Source organism: Epinephelus lanceolatus, chromosome 18, assembly GCF_041903045.1.
Source record: "Epinephelus lanceolatus isolate andai-2023 chromosome 18, ASM4190304v1, whole genome shotgun sequence".
NCBI lineage: Eukaryota > Metazoa > Chordata > Actinopteri > Perciformes > Serranidae > Epinephelus > Epinephelus lanceolatus.
Window position 1 is genome coordinate 32,362,599 of NC_135751.1, and position 17,711 is coordinate 32,380,309.

The 17,711-nt window shown below is 41.4% G+C and overlaps 1 protein-coding gene across 3 annotated transcripts in view; it reads left to right on the forward strand.

Moving 5' to 3' along the window:
* The first annotated feature begins 10,114 nt into the window (after positions 1-10,114).
* The window catches only part of epn2 (epsin 2), a 28,322-nt gene continuing 20,725 nt past the window's right edge, over positions 10,115-17,711 (forward strand). For all 3 annotated transcript variants that reach the window (XM_033644932.2, XM_033644933.2, XM_033644934.2), the window contains exon 1: positions 10,115-10,296. The gene's annotated coding sequence lies outside the window, so the exon portion shown is untranslated. The remainder of the gene's footprint in view (positions 10,297-17,711) is intronic.

Sequence of the window (17,711 nt, forward strand, 5' to 3'; positions counted from 1 at the left end):
AAAAAGAATAACTGGGCAACTGGATGAACATTTTCAAGTCTGAGAAAAAGAGCAAAGGGTGGAGGATATAGCCAGCATTGAGTTTGCACATTACAGTTTGGCTTCTCTCACTTACTGCTGTGAGCCTGACAGCAGCAGCAGGTAGCTAACAGTGGACAGATCACACAACCCAGCTTTATTCATTCACTGAGTTGAATTCACAAGTGCCCCGGAGTCAAGTTGGAAGTAGTGGAGAGTAAAAAATAAGGTTTGCCAGAGAAGAGCTTTTCATCTCAATACTGGAGGGACACACTCAGGATCAGAGGAAATTATACTGACACACTGTGGGTGTAACTGAAGCCTAAATGCAACTTCATTTTTTCTCGCTTCACCTGCAAGATTTAACCAAAACAGAAGTTGAAAAGTCTGCAGGCTGGAGAGGCAGCGAGGACAATATTTGTTCCTGCTGAAATTGTTCTTCCAGTATGACAGTACACAGCTAACCCACTGGTTTGGAAGACAAATGGAGATCAGAATGTCAAGAAACACGTTGATTTATAGTATTTGTTGTCAGCAAACCACCAGAACAAATATGGATATGTTTGAAGTTCATGTTTCTTTATGTAGCAGCAACACTATAGTTCACATGTAGCTAACATGTGGCTATGTTTAGGCACAAAACACTTGGTTAGAGTTGGGAAAAAGATCATGTTTTGGCTTAAAGTACATGGCTTTGGTGACACAATTACTACTGGAAATGCCACCGATGTCTCACTATAAAACACCCGTCTTTGGTGGCACAATCACCACTAGAAATGCTGCAGATGTCTTGCCAAAAAATGTCTGCAGTTTAGCAGCGATCTCGCCTACGTGTCACGTCATCCACCATCCTGTCCTCTTACCGAAGACAAAGTTAGCTGATATAGATAATCAGGAATATGGCTCTTTAGAAACGATGATTTGATATGTATGACACATATAAATGTAGCATATCAATGCTTTGCAGAAACTTAGAATGCCAACATTTTCTTATGGTGATCACACTGTTGTCAAACTGCATTACAGATAAACTATACCACTTATTAATACCAAGACGTCCTCTGGGTGTTCCAAAAAAGTCTCCAACAGTTACGTCACTTACACCATGCAGAAACCACACACAATGTGACTGGTCAGGATGGTTTTCCCCTACAAGTCTCTGACGCCAGTAGTGATTGTTGATAAATCAAAACTAAATTGCAGTTATCTTCTTGTGACACACACACATCTAGCAATTTGAAAGAGTCTCAATACAGCCACGACACGCAACAGTATTCAGTAATAAAACCCAGCAGACTCAGGTGTTGTGAGCCAAAATAGTCACTGATTTTTTGCTCTGAAAAGTGTAGAATATTGCACAAGCGGGGGCATCAGTACTTACTCCAAATGTGATACTTAACAATGATAGTTAATCTCTTTTTGGTGTAAGATACAACATGCAAACTTCAGCTCTTTCTCGTGAGGTCTAAATTTTCCACACTGCACATCGAGGCCACGAGCTGTCACGGAATGAGAGAGCATTCGCCCTTTTGCCTTGTCAAAATGTGCCATGAGAAATGTTGCTGCTTTCAGTGGCTGCTCAGAATCCTGAGTTATGTGTTTTTATTTGTTCTTCACGAAATTATCCTGCAGTGCAATCCATTTGTAAACCCCCAAAACATAGACATTCTTGAGACTAAAGCAGAAAATTCCCTTTCATTTTTAATATACAGTATTTAAAACTAGTTAGCATGTTGAAAACACACAGAAAAATGTGAGAAAGATTGTGAGATGATTATTTAGAAGAGAAAAGCTGAGGAAAATGAAGAGAACTAAACAGATCTGGGCAAAGCAGAACAGCAGGAAAGCATGGATGCACTGTGGTTTGAATAGCATGACCTGTCCAGGAAATCCCCGGTCAGCTGGTCACTTGACTCAGCCATGAGAAGAGGGCCTGCAAGAGGAAGACAGGCGGGCTGGATGTGTGGTGGTGGAAGAATAGAAGAGGAAGAGAGGGAGAGGAAGTGGAACTGCGGTTAAGCTCGAGTGCCAAAGCACAAGCTTTACTTTTTGGCCCCTTTATGATTTCCCCTGAGGTCCTACACATCAGGACATATATAGAATCTTAAAAAGGAAGCGACCCACCACACATTTGACAAAGCATCAGATGATTTAGAAATCAGTCTCCATAGATGTGCATCCACCTGTACGCTTACGAAGCTAATTTGTTCCATTTCTATGAGCAGCTTTGTGCTAATTGGTCGCTGCTGTTGTGTTCCTGTTGGCACTTCCCAGCCTCACTTCTCAAACAAACAGCGTGGGCGCTACTTTTGTATGTTTTTTTTTTCCTTTGGATTTTGTTCTTTGTTTGCCAAGTTTTCTGTAGGTGGTTCTGTTCTCAGCCACGGTGCTGTTCACTCCTCATACCCTTTTCTTCTGTTCACTTAACTCAGCTGATAAACTTACATCACTTCCTGTCCATTTCCAGTGAAGACAACACCGGATGTTTTCAACAGCGAGTGTTAACACTGTGTAGTTATTATCGCTATACTGCATCAACTGCCCAGTAGCACATTGTCTATTAATACTAAGGGATTTTTACTTCATAAATCTATTGAATAAAGTGTTTAACTGACATTTCATTGTCTGTGTGGGGAAAAAAATCAGTAGCCTGCAGTTGTGGTGCATGAGTATGTGTTGCCCACAACACACAGGCACATCCAGTATGCAAGCTTTTCTGCTTGAGTGATGAAAACATTTCATCCTGTCAGGGGCGCTGATGCAGAGGGCACACACAGATTTGCATGAGTGTGTGTGTGTGTGTGTGAGAACGGAAGCAAGTGGGCAACGACGGAAAAGCAGGTGGGCACAAAGTCTCTCAACTTCCCTTCAAAGACAGCGACAACTCTGCCTTTCTCCATCTGCTTAGTCTGAAGGCCCAGCTCCTCATTAATTTGCTCTTTTCTTCTTCTGTGTTTCCAGAAAAAGAAAATCTCACGTCTGTGTCCACTGATTCTCTTCCCCTCTTGTTCCCCTCACATTAAATTGTCCTCTTGATACTTTGTTATCTCCAGTTTCTCTCTTCCGCTCCCCGTAATCCCCCTTTTCTCTTCACGTCTCTCACTGGTTTTGCAAGGAATTCAGATTTAATGATCTGATTATTTACTTATTCATATCTTAAGTTGGCTCGAAAGATTCTTGTGAGCTCAGTTGGAAACCTTTGGATCTCCTGAAACACTGAGCAGATGGAGCAGATGCTCACTCTTCTGTTCATGTTTGAGTGACATATTTCATCACTGAGTCAGCATGAGAAGAAGCCAGGAAGGTTTTGTTCATTTAAAACATTGAAAAACTGATGCACAGAATATCGCAGAAACACAGATAAAGTGTGTAAAGGAGACCCGCTGTTGTGCTCACCCTTGAAAACTTATATGTCAAGTAAAATAGTAATTACTCACAGCCTGTATGTAATTATAGAGATTTTTGTAGAAACATCATTGACCTCTGTCTGCATCAGCACTTTCACAAGGATAAGAGTGTGTTCGGTGATGCTCAAACCACAGTGGGTGAAAGCTGTAATGATTTATAGTAAATGAAACACTAAAAATAAATCACATTTTGCATCAAGTTATGCTGCTGTATTATTATGGCTCCTTGCAGCAGAGTAAGATTAACAGTGTGTATTATTAATGTTTCCTCTGTAACTGTTGGTTCAGATCACATCAGTTAGTTTGAGGGTGAATGGTAACCACCAGAGAGTCTGTTAACAACAGTGACGGGCTGGAAACGACACCATGGTGTGCAAACAAAAAGGCAGACTGATTCCCCGAGAGTCCTTGAATTATAGATTTCAGGATGTAATTTTGTTGGTTTTCCATGATCACTTATAAGAGTTGTATACTGGTTGCTGATGGCTGTTGGTAACCAGAGGGTTCAAGTTAAACTCACATCAGCTATGTGTGCTCCAAATGTGTAAATGCAAATCATGGATATGTAGCATTTGTATGTCACTATGTGGTGAATATGCTGGAACTTTGTGTTACCTCACATTTGAGCAACACTCTAGGCACAAAAACTACATGGTTATGGTTAGGAAGATCATGTTTGGGTTGGAACACCACATTTTGTGGCAGTCATGGCTGAAAATGCCATAGATGTTTCGCTAAACAATCACTTTTGATAGCACAATCACAGATGAAAATGTCACTGATATCTTTCTAAAATACCCACTTTTGGGGGGCACAATTGCCGCTTGAAATGCTGCTGATATCTTGTTAAAAACACACTGCGTTTGGTGGCACAATCTCAGCTGGAAATGCCATAGATGTCTCCCTAAAGACTTACTTTTGGTCGCAAAATCACGGCTGGAAATGCCACAGGGTCCTGTCAAAAAACTCACTTTTGATGGCACAATCACAGATGAAAATGCCTTCGATATCTTTCTAAAAAATACACACTTGTGGTGGTACAATCACAGATGAGAATGCCACTGATATCTTTCTAAAATACCTATTTTTGGGGCACAATTGCTGCTGGAAATGACGCCAATATGTCGTTAAAAAACACACCGCTTTTGGTGGCACAATCACAGCTTGAAATGCCATAGATGTCTCGCTAAAACATTTTTTGGTAGCATAATCACACTGGAAATGCCACAAGGTCTCGTCAAAAAACTCACGTTTGATGGCACAATCACAGATGAAAATGTCACTAATCTTTCTAAAAAATACCCACTTTTGGGGCATAATTGCCACTGGAAATGACGCCAATATCTCGTTGAACAACACACCACTTTTGATGGCACACTCGCAGCTGGAAATACCATAGATGTCCTGCTAAAAAAATTCACTTTTGGTAGCAAACTTACCACTGAAAATGTTGCAAAGTTTTGTCAAAAAAACTAATTTTTGATGGTACAATCACAAATGAAAATGCAACCGATATCTTTCTAAAAAATACCCACTTTTGGGGGCACAATCGCTGCTGGAAATACAGCTGATATCTCATTATAAAACACAACGCTTTTGGTGGCACAATCACAGCTGGAAATGCCATAGATGTCTCGGTAACAAAACTTACTTTTGGTAGCAAAATCACCACTGGAAATGCTATGAGGCCTCACTTTTGATGGCACAATCATAGATGAAAATGCCGCAGATATCCTAAAAAATACCCACTTTTGGGGGCGCAATCACAGCTGTAAATGCCACCAGTATCTACTTTTGGGGGTACAATCACCGCTGGAAATGTGGCTGATAACTCCTTAGAAAACACATTGCTTTTAGTGGCACTATCAAGGCTGGAAATGCTGCCGATGTCCTGCTGTTTGTAGTAAAATCACCACTGTATATGCTGCCCATGTCTTGCTAAATAATACCTGCTTTTGGTGGCACAATCGTGGCTGGAAATGCCACCAATGTCTCGCTAAAAAACATTTGCTCTTGATGGTAATATCACGGCTATCACAATTATCAAGAAAAAACTTGTTTAATGGTACAATCCCTTTTGAAAATGCCACCAATATCTCACAAAAAACACCAAATTTTGTTGTTTGTTGGTCTTAAACAGTGGTCTGCAGTTTGGCAGCCATCTCGCCTTGATGTCACATTATCCACCATTACCTCCATCTCAATGACAAATATAGCTAATAACCATGACATCAGAACTGTGTTGATATGATATGTATGTGACAGACATAAGTAACATGTCCATGGTGTGCAGAACATTTTCTTCTGGTGACTGTGCTGGTAAATGTTACAACAGTTAAAGCACTTTTGATTCTTGCTCACCTACTTCAGGTAGAATTAACAGCAGCCCCCAGCGAGCATGATACCATTTGCACGTATCAAAAGATTTAGCTAATAAGCTGGCAGGAGTGGCAGGTATTACACATGATCCTGTTTCACGCTTTCTGTCTTCTTCTGCTTTTCTGATGATTTGGAACCACGTGTTCCACTGCAGGCCACAGACTGAATCCTGCCAGTCTTTCCTCCCTTTTCCACATTACATAACTTTTTAGCTTTTGAAACTGATGCATCAGTAATTTATGCGGCGACTACCATGACCTGTTTGTCTGCCTGCAAGTTTCCTTATGTGAACCGCTATGCTCACACATGCTGCGGAACGATATTCAAATGAACATGACTCACATGCGTCGCTGCATTTCTAACTGTGATTTTCTGCAGTCTGTGCTTGGAATGCTGGAGTGTGACACTGGTAATGATAATAATAATGATTAATAATGGCATGGACTTTACGATCCTGGTCAGATGCTTATGAGACTACCTCATGCTACTCTACCAATCCTATACCTGTGGCTGTGCTACTAATTATACTTGTATATGAACAGCAAAAGCCTCGGTCAGTGCATTAGACCTAAGGGTGCAAATAGTAAAGCTAAGGGCCTAGTGAGTCTCTAATAGGGTATGAGTGTTGTGAACGGGGGTAATTATATGAAAGCAGGCAGGCTGTGGTGTTTAATGTTAATTAGCTTTAATGACTTTTTAAATTAAGGGTCACCAGCACTAATCACATATTAAAGGACATACATGGCTGCAGGGTTCAGTTAGAAGGACTTCCCAAGTTACCTCCACATAACAGTGTGATGGAGTCTTGTGATAAAAGTAGAACACTCCTGACCTCTATTGGCTGAAACTGGACCTGCAGGGGAATGATATGATCTGGTCTGCAGGAGGCAACCACACATTGTAAGACATTCCTGACCTTCACTGCATTCACACTGCAAATATTTTGCTGTCAGTGGAGCAGCACAGTTCAGGTTTGCACCAGCTTGAGCCAGCTTGATAAAGCGCAGAGGGAAATATGATAACAATCAAATAGCCTGCCCTACAAAAGCAAGACACCTGAACTTCCAACAGTGCAGACCTTAAAGAGAAATAACCTTTAAGTTGTGTTGGTGCGCAGCTATAAATTAATTATAGGTAATTATTGGACATGTGGTATTTAAAAAAAAAATGAAACAATGTATCTGCATAAAAATCTTGAGCTCCAACTTCACCTTTGACCCTAAACTTATTCAGGAGTTAAGGTACTCTATGTTTGTATTGTACTCTCACTTTGTGGTTGATTGCTGTAAGCAATACACTGTAAAATGATAAAATCTAGTGATATATCCTTACACCTTACAATTATTTTCTTAACCCTCAAAACTGTTTGTTGCCACACCAAAAACAGTAAATTCATGCATGGGTACAAAGCAGTCTAAGTGCAACAAAACAGAGGGGATTTTGCCTTGGTTTCTTCATAACCTTGTTAACAACCCACTACTTATCCATCCATCCATTTTCATAACCGCTTATCCTGTTAGGGGGTCATGGGGGCGCTGGAGCCTATTCCAGCTGACATTGTGCGAGAGGCGGGGTACACCCTGGACAGGTCACCAGACTATCACAGGGCTGACACATAGAGACAGACAACCATTCACACTCACATTCACACCTACGGACAATTTAGAGTCACCAATTAACCTGCATGTCTTTGGACTGTGGGAGGAAGCTGGAGGAAACCCACGCTGACACGGGGAGAACATGCAAACTCTGCACAGAAGGGCACCTCCACCCTGGGTTCGAACCAGGATCCCCCTTGCTGTGAGGCGACAGTTCTAACCACCACACCACCGTGCCGCCCCCACTATTTATATTGTATTTTATTTCATTGATTTTTTTATTTTACAAAAAACAACAGTGAGTGGAAGGGTGTATAAGATTTACAGGGATTTGGTGGCATCTAGTGGTGACAATTGTTGCAGATTGCCACCAGCTGAAACTTCTACTAGTTAGAATTCCTTCAGCGTTCATTGTTCAGGAGATTTTTACCGGGAGCCGAGTTATCCGCAGTGGTCTCTTCCTCTCCAAAACAGACAGACCGGCGGATTTAAACTGGTAGAAACACTGAATCAAACAGTTTCATGTTAAAAAAAAAAATCTACATTTTTCAGACACTGCTTGTTAAAGAGCATGTGCTAACTAGGGTGGCTGATGTGAAAATGTGAATGGACCTATCTATAGCTAGTGTTTGGTTTGTCCGTTCAAGGCTACTGTAGAAACATGATGGTGCAACATGGCACTTTCCGGACACGTGGCCCCGCTACCTATGTATTAGAATCAGAATCAGAAATACAGAGAGGATCTTACAATTCGTGACAGTCACTCCGATGTAAAGAACAGAGAATTATAATTAGTAAGATTAAAGGTATGAAATAGACGTATGTAAATATAAAACAATGAAATAAAAATGTGCATTATGCTACAGTGTTTATCACTAGTGCTTACATGATTAAAATGTTATAAAAGAAATAATAAATATAATATTGTAATGTAGATATTAATGGCTCATTCTAAGGACATACCTAAGAAATACACACTTTTTATATTACATGCTATATCTGAAAATATATCCCCCCAAATCCTTCACACTGGACCTTTAAAATGAAGTCAGGGTCTTTTGTCTTTGCATAACATTATAAGAAAGCAGTATGAAACAAATGTTTTTATTTTGTATTCTATATCCACACACACAAACACACACATATATATTCAGTAACACAAAAATATAATGACCTCCGTCTTCGGTCACCTCTTGTGTTGTTGAACAAACCAGCTTTGGTTCATAATCCTCTTCTGAATAAGATCATTATCTGAGCTAAATATTGACTTTTCCACTGTGTTTCAGGAGTTGTGCTTTTAATGTGGATGCCTCCACGGCAGTGAGTCATCTGCTCACATTACTGAATTCACACCAACAAAAAAAAAAAAGCTGATCCAAGATGATAGTGAGAGCAATTGCCAGGTTTCGGTTACTATCAGTGTGTAAAAAAACACAGCTAGTAAAACATTTTTGGTGAAGGTCTTGCGTTAGTTAATAATCAGTAACAACAGTAATCAGTGTTTTTCTTGCATCCTGGTCTGCAAATGTCAACTGTGTTTTTTTGCATCCTGGTCTGCAAATGTCAACTGTGTTCTGTTTCAAGCCATAAAACTAGTGTGCCTGATAACAGAAAGGTATTGTTTAAACAGCCTATTCGCACCATGACGTCCAAGTCTGTCTTTCTCTCCCTTTCTTACTCTCTCATGCCCAGGCCGACGGACACAATTGGCTTAGGCTTTCTTTGGCTTATCCTGTGCTCTGAACATAGCAGAGAGTGAAGCTCTGGTGAGACGATGAAAGGAGAAAAGGACCAAAATAAAACCTCACTGCCAGTCAGGAAGCACAGCATATTAATAGTGAGCCAGAAAAGTTTACAGACACCATCATACTGCAGTACACAGGTGGTATGCAGGTGTTGGCAACTTCTCTGCATGTGACGTTTTGATCCCTACCTCTATTTTTAATCATCACACCCTCCATGTACACATGTAGACGTCTATTCATAGCTCACTGTACACTTTTCTGGGAACCTTTCACGTCTATTCATAGAACCTGATTTGAATAAACGACTGTGTGATGTGTGTGTGTCTGAAATGTGTGAAACCGTGTCCCTCCCTCTATTTAAATGATGAGACGGTTGCACAGAGACAGTGGAAAACTCTGAGTGATGGAATGCTGTCCTGCAATGTTTGCGGCTTGTTCGGACACACCTGTAACACACACAACACACCAGGCTATCTTTGACACTGACAAACCATGACATGCACTTGATTTCCTACTAAGCCTCCTATTTTATTCCCTATGGCTGGTACAACTTTAATGATAAAGGAGGAAATTTTAGTTTCCTGAGAGGAACCTGATTAACCTGAAAGGCCTGCCCAAACACAGCTAGAAGACAACAGACAGGAAGTGTGCTTTAAAACAGAATATCCTTGTAGTTTTCCATTTTATAAGGCTTATTGTGTCCTCTCCCAAAAATCAGGCCCACCCTGCATGTCACTCTTGTGGAAATTTGGGATGAAATATATGGAAGTACCATGATGGTGACTCTGAAACAGGTCTGCCCTGTTGCTGCAACGTTACATTTATGACTTAATGGTTGACATTACTGCAGTTTTCACCAGGGAGTAAAGGGATTTTCTGTGCCCCTGGCAAGTCAAGCCGCCTTGGTCACACCCTTCCCAGCTTCCCCCCCTCCCGCTTTGCCCGCCATGTTCTGGAGGAGGAGATACGTGTAGCCTGGCTTTAGCTGGCTTAGCATTAGCAACACATAGCTAGGCGGAGGCGCAACAAGCTCCCTGAACGCCGAAATAAGTACTCTATTTTGATTTTTTTCCTTGGAATTCGCGCAACTAGTTTATGGTTTTATAGCCCTGGACTAATAATTGAACCTGACGTGGCCCAAAAAAGATGGTAAGTTCACGTCGGCTTTCAAGACAGTCGAGTTGTTTTGTTTTTCCAGGGTGTCCTGTAATCCAGTTTGCTCTGGTGATGTCTCCACCGAGCACCCGTCTTGGCTGCTAGCTTGAAGGAATGCTAACTAGCTTAGCATGCTAGTTGGATGTCTTAGCATATAAATACGTTTAGGAGCTGGCCGGAATGCTCGTGTATTTATCAGTTAGGTATGGAAGTGACTGTGAATCCAAAAAATACAAGCTTTGTATTAAATATAGATGCTGAGTGTGCAACAGTTGTTTTTTTTTAGCCGAATCACGGGAGAGAGCAGGTCTGCCGCTTGCTAACGTAACATAAGCTTTGCTAGCTTTGATCCAACTTTTTTTTCCCAGGGCAAGTTTTGATCTCGTATTGGAAACGACCGTTGGTCAGTGATTGTGTCTACAGTCACTAATATCAATCTCAGTGGCAAACAGAGTGGGTCACAACATGCTGGAAATAAAAATGTAGTCGGGATACACACTTTTCCAATCACCTGAGTTGACTAACTAAACCAACGTAAGCAAGTTAACGATGTTAGCTAGCTTATTTTGCTAGCTAGTGACAACTACTTGCCGCAAGTTTGCTCAACTTGCTAACGTTAGCGGTGACTGTGAGTCGCAAACGGGCTAGTTATTCCACCCAATGTATTAAAGTGACGTTTCATAAAGTTAGGTGTCTGTTACACTCAGGTTTATCCCGCAATTCAAACAGGTAAATACATTGGGAATGTGTTTGAGGCAGCGTACGCTACTTTAGCTTAGTGCTATCAATCACATCAGTTCAATGAAACGCTGTGATTTGTTGCCTTTCTTCCCGTTTTTTGGGAGCGGCTTCATTATTATTTCCTCCACCAGTTAAGCATGCTTTGAAAGAGGCGACTGCAGAGTTCATGCTGTTGTGAGTCATCAAGGCAAAACTTGACGTGCTTATTTGCGATTTTAGGGAAATTCTTCACGGTGTGGGCGCTGTCTGTTTACTCGCTCCGTTTCCAATCGACTAACCCCGATGGTAGGTAGGCAGGCGTCAACACCTCAACACACTGATCGGTGGTAAGGTTTGGTTATTTTGTGGGGTACAGTGGTGTTCGGATGTGAGCTTTGTACTCAGAGCTGCACATATAAACGTGGCCTCAGAGAGGGGCAGGGCTTTGTCTATTGTCAGGATGATCAGTCAGTCACAGTGGGTGACAGATGCATCATCACCGTCCTCCTCCCTTCCCTGACTTGGCTTTGTCTCACAGCCGGCCAGGGAGGACAAAAGGCGGGGTGACATGCCGATCAGAAGGTGGCTTCTCCTCCCTGCGTCAGGCTTGATGCTCATCACAACTCATACACACTCAGTCACATTAAAGGCTTTTGAAACACGTTGTAGTGGTTGGATTTTCCTTGGGTTAGACTTGATAGGATTGTTAGTTTGGCTTGAAGGAACTTAATCTTCGAGTAGCTGAGTGGTTTAAGATTAATTACGGGTGTATGCTGCTTGTGGTTACACTGAGATTAAGTCCAAATGAAGGTGGTGAAGGAACCAGCTGGGTAACTCGGTGTCATGCTAGATATTGTCACACACAGGCACTCGGTTGTGCAAGCCCTCTATCTCCAGATCAGCTTTACACTTGTTGTTTAGGCCTGGCAAGGCAGACCTGTTCTTGGTGTACTGCTCTCAACCCTTGTTGCTAATCACAGTTTACCTGGGGTTTGCCAAGACACACCCAGACACTGGCGCGCGCACACACACACACACACACACACACACACACACACACACACACACACACACACCCGTGAGAGGTTTGGCTGGTTGTATCCTAGCGATGAGACTGCTCTCTCTCCACTTTCTTTGTGGTTGATATTTAGTGTCGTATTGGGATGTTCCTGGCAAATATCTGTAGGTCATGACATTGTCCCACACACACTATGCCTTCCTTTCCTCAGTCTCTACTCTGTTTTTTTCTGTACTGGCAACACTTTGAAATCAGCACAGCAACAACTGCTGTGAGTCCTCTGCTAAGCCAGATTTATGCTTCTCCACCGATGTGCTTCTGTTATAGACGTCAATCATGTTTTCCTGACTCATGTCCAAGTACTTTGATGTAGAGCGGTTGGTGACACAGACCCTGAGCTAATTATTTGTATAGTTTTTGACATTGCCGTGTCATCTACTTTTTGTGTGCTTTGCAGTAAATGTGTAGGTCATTCATTCACCATGCCCAGTGTTTTAACTTTAAGTGTGATCTGGCATATTTGATGGCTGTCATCCTGGAAGCATCAAACACTACCGGAAAGTTATCAGACTTTTTATTGTTGATGTGATCCATTAAACACGGTCTGATGAACCCCAGTAACGATCCTGCAATTGAGTCTTGATGTCTCCTCTGCCAAAGGAATTGATTTACATTTAAGCAAGTTGATAAGCACCACCAGAGCACTTCATGGGTATGTCAGTCTGTTCCATACATTATATACTTGAAATAATTGTGTGAGGACTGTTTTACTATATGATACTGATGAATGAACCAGTGACATTATTATCAGATCTATGCCTTGTATGGAATTGCTTTTAAGAGACCAGACTTTACTATGCATATGTTGTACCCTAATGACATGACGCAACATGACACTGTGTCCCAGCCTTCACTTAGCCTAATAGCCTTGGGTTTGCACAGGAAATGGCTTTCCTAGATCACTTGTTTTTCATGTACAGTAAAAGTTTCCACAGGCATTTTATAGTAATTGCCCTTTTTTTCTGTAGCTGTTTTTTAAATTCATTTTTTAAAATGTAAACATCACACTATCAAATTATCTTGCAGTTATTTTTAGCTGTGGCATAAGGCACAGATCTGATAATGTTGTGAGTTGATTCACCAGTATCTTATTTGGTTAAAACGGGACACCACAGGAAGGTGAAATTTGAATTTTCTGACTTTGCATGTAGTGGTGCACGCCACCGTGTTTTCCTAGTCCACGTTGGAGGTCATGTGGTTACTGTTTTCCATGACATAGGCTATATTTACAAGGTAGTTTCTCTGCTCTAATCCATTCAAAAAACTCTGACCTTGGAATGAGCCCAAATTTTTATGTTGTTGCAGGGCACTGTCAGTTTTCTGCTGATGCCATGCTTCTGTCCATCCTATGCATTGATAGTCAAAGATTTCTACACGAATGTGACAGCTCGGTGGCAGCAAAGGCAGCCAAAGCGAAACACAAAATGGAAATAGTGGTAGAGGATGTAGAGAAAATCTATAATGTTGAATGTAATCCAGTATCAATCCAGTATTGACGATAGGCAGTCTGCATTGCAAATATTCATACAGGTATACAAGTAATCCAAGCCAGGAGCACGACTACTGATTAGATTATAAAGAGTATTATTTTAAATGAGGGAGCTGGACTGCCATTGAGTAGATGCCGTTATTTGTGTAATTTTGTTAATTTCTTCTCAAATTTCCTTTAACCTCCGTGTGTGAGTCAGACAATGACAGGCAGAAAGAGGAGGAGACCGAAAGCGTGGCTGCTCATAATAGGTGTGTGAGTTCATCTGAAGCTGCAAGAAGTAGACCCTGGACTAAATGATTTTTATGGTTATCCCTCTGTTCTTCCAAGGACGAGGCATAGTGGCAATTTGACAAGAATGACGGGCTCAGTCATTCAGACATGATGAACCTGCACTGACACATGAATAGCCTGTGTATTTCACACAGACACACACATACAAGTTTTGTATGCCGTCTCCTCTGGGCCTTGGGGCTCGAATGATCTAAGCACAGAGGGGCTGAAGGAAGGCGGGCCAGCGGTGTCTTCTGGTGGGGGTTGTTCCGGGGTGTTTGGGGGGGCTGGGATGGACAAGACAGACTCTCCTCTCTTCTTCCTGTCTGCCATGGGTGAATAGGTGATTATAGCAGCAGATGTGTCATTAGGTCTGGGCTGTATTCATGCGGATGCAGGGTGCAGGAGGGTGACGAGGGAACGCTTGAGAGGGGGGCATGCTCCACAGGAATCACATTTCACCAGCGTTTAGTAAATTTAGGGGATGTGCCAAGTTGTTTTCTTAACCCCTTTCCCCAACACATACACTCACACTCCCCCTCGTGTCCTCACCCTCGTCCCTCCCAGCTGTCTTTCCGTAGCATTGCTAGGCAGGAAGCTTCCTGGAACAAATGCATACACATGCATAAATAAATGTACATTGCCATTTGCTACTTTTAAAACTAAAACATCGAACTGTTGCATTTAACACGGAGTCTGCAATGACTGTTAATCACTTAACACTCGTCCTCTGTTCATGCAGGCAGCAGGTCGTGGGGCATGTTGGTGCACGCTTGGTGCAGGGATCAGATTACTGAATGCGAGAAGTCATCTTAGGTCTAGATGAACAGCCCTGGGTGGCAGTCAGAGGAACAGTGGTAAAAAAAAAACATCAGAAAAAACAATGAATTAAATTAGATTTGGTAAGTTTGCAGCTGATGTGAATGTGTGTGAATGTGTCATAAATGAAAGTAAAACAGTCTCTGTGCTAATCTCACTAAATTATCAAGTTATATAGATCCTGCTGTGGCGTGTTTGCATCACATTTGCATCACATTTCATTGAATCGACTTTTCTTTCTCAGCACCCCGTATCACATAAACATGAGGACACGACTTGATAAATACAAGGCCCATAAACAGTAGCTGTGTGTTTCTTATCTTAATGTCACACACTCAAGTAACATTTTCATTGAATATGGAAATGAGATGTCTAGGTCACACAGCTGTGCGTGTCCACACACTTTCCATACTTTCTTGTGCGTCAGGAAGTGATCAGTAACTGGGCTGCCGCTGATCTGTTAGAAACAGGACAGAGGAGTCATCAGTCACTCCTGTAGTCATCGTCAGACTGGAAATGGTTTATCTCCCCTGCCACCCACCAAAGGGTGGAAACACATTTTTACTCACTCATTGCGCTGGCGTCTCTCGTGGTGATACACTGACTGAATGTTAATACTGCGGTGATGGGAAAGAGCATGGATAAAGACATATTAAGATCTAAGTTGTTCAAGAATGATGCTGAAATTGAATTAGCAAAACTTAAAATCCGGCTCTGCTAAAAATAGCGATTGCTTTTGTGCTGCCGTGTGGTATTTGCATATAGTGCTGGGCGGTGTGCCCAAATATTATTATCACAGTACTTTATAAGATTCTGGTGGTTTCCTGTTTTATCACGGTATTTTTTTTCTTTTCTCATCACTGGGCGTAGTGGCTTATTCCACTGTCAGTACGACATTAAATCTAAAAACATTTCAGTGTCATTTTTATACTGAAGTCTTTGATTACTATTGCGTTTGCTTGGTCCTACAATGATACAATATATGAAGAAATCAGAGTGCATCAACCAGTTGCAGCGTATAAACATTTTGTTATTGGACTAATAGATAAGCCACTAAAAATCTATATACCTTAAGTATTTTAGTGTTTACAGAGATAATTTGCAAATATTCGATTGCACAGGTCTGAAGTATTTTTGCCCCAGTAAGACATACCTCGAATCCACCGTTTCAGTCATTGCTCTGCTCTGAACCTGTCTTTCTCGACAGTCTGTAGCAGGACCATGACCTTACATAGGTGGATTGTTTTTGCGTTCATAATATCCCTCTACTGCTTGCTTTTCCTGTCACATGTAGAGTCTTGAGCAAATGCCGCTTAAGGCTATGTCTGACCCTCTGGTTTCACTGGCGCTGCTGATGACCTTGAATCTGACGACTGTAGTCTTTCACTCTTGGTATTCCAGGAAAAAACTGTAGTTTTGACTAGTCAGAATTACGTTATGGATATCTTCAATTAAAATGCATACTAGTCAAAATGATGTTGATATCTACAATGGTAATTCTGGATTGTGAAACTTAGCGTTTAGATGTTAAAACGGCTTGCCATAGTTTTCTGCTGAGGTGATGGTATAAGTTGCAAGTGTTACCAGGGCCTGCAACAACAGTGGCTAGACAAAGTAACGTAATGGCATATTTTTTAAAAACAAAAAGCTTCCACTCGGCAGACACATCTCTTTTTTTTGGGCACAAGTTCCTGTGGTGCATCTCTGGTCTCTTTCTTCATTCTCACACCTTTCTTTACCTCTTTGCTTTCTCTACCCAGCAGTGTAATTTTGTTGTGCGTCATTGTATTTCCCTGTTAAAAAGAGTAAGTGTGGGTTATCAGATGTTGTATTATTAAATTACAAACATTCGTAAGAAGGGTATGCAGTTGATAGGGTCCCCCTCTCCCACTCTACATGGCATGTGTAGCCCCTAGTGCCCTCAGATGTGCATTGAAGAGTTATAGCAGTTGTATCATTTATTCACCGGTAAGACAAAGTATGACAAATTTATATCATGGGGAAGAAGGAAACCAGTATACTTGAAGAACCGGTATACTGCCCAGCACTTCTTGCATGTCTCTACAAGGTTGCCCTTTTGTAAAGTAGTGTATTTCGTACACCTGCAAACAGACGGTGTGTTTGTCAGATCTGCCTTGAAAACTGAGTAAGACCTAATACAACATAGAATTTGTGACATTAATCAACAAATGTAGATGTAATTTTTCTCAGTAACTAGAAAATCATCACGTCACTCACTATCTACGTAGAACTGTAAACCTTTTTGATAGTGAAACACTGTGACTAGGACATTATTATCCCACGAGACACTAGTTATATCTTAATATTGTTTGTGCATTTTTGATTACTATTTTTATGTTGTGTCTTTTCATTGCACGGCTCTTCTAATTCGTTCCAAGTAATCTTGTGTTTGCTTTCATCTTGCATTTTCTGCTCCCATGTCTTGTCCTCCCAGCCCACCCAATGAGCAACTTTTCCATCACACACACATACCGCCCTGAAATTATTCATTTTCATCACCCTGCCTTGTAATTTGCGATTGAGTCAGATTACTGTAAACTCGAATGTGATTACAAAAGTGGAAACACAATTCTTGGTCACAACACTCTGGCCCTCCTCAATAAGAAGGAGGCAGGCTCTGTGTAAGTGCATGGAAATTGCTTATCTAAGCGTGAAAGTATGAAGCATAATGTTTAGTCTAGTTTCATAAAGGAAGGCTCTACAGCTGCTCCTATAAATACAGATTATCTTCACAATCTCATTGTTTAGGTGTGGAAATCGGAATTACGCCAACACCTTCAAGAAAGAAACTCTGATAAGACCCACGACTTTACCAGATGTTTCGTAGTTTGTCTTGTCATGTAATTCGAAAGTGTCAAAAATATTAAGGACTTTTTTCCTGAAGTGTTTCTCTAATGAAAGGTAGGTTAAATGTGATACATGCTTTGAAGACTGCTTAGGGAGGGGGAATTTGATACGTTAAGATCACTGGTTTAAAACGTGAAGTTGTTATTGTGCTGTAACAAATAC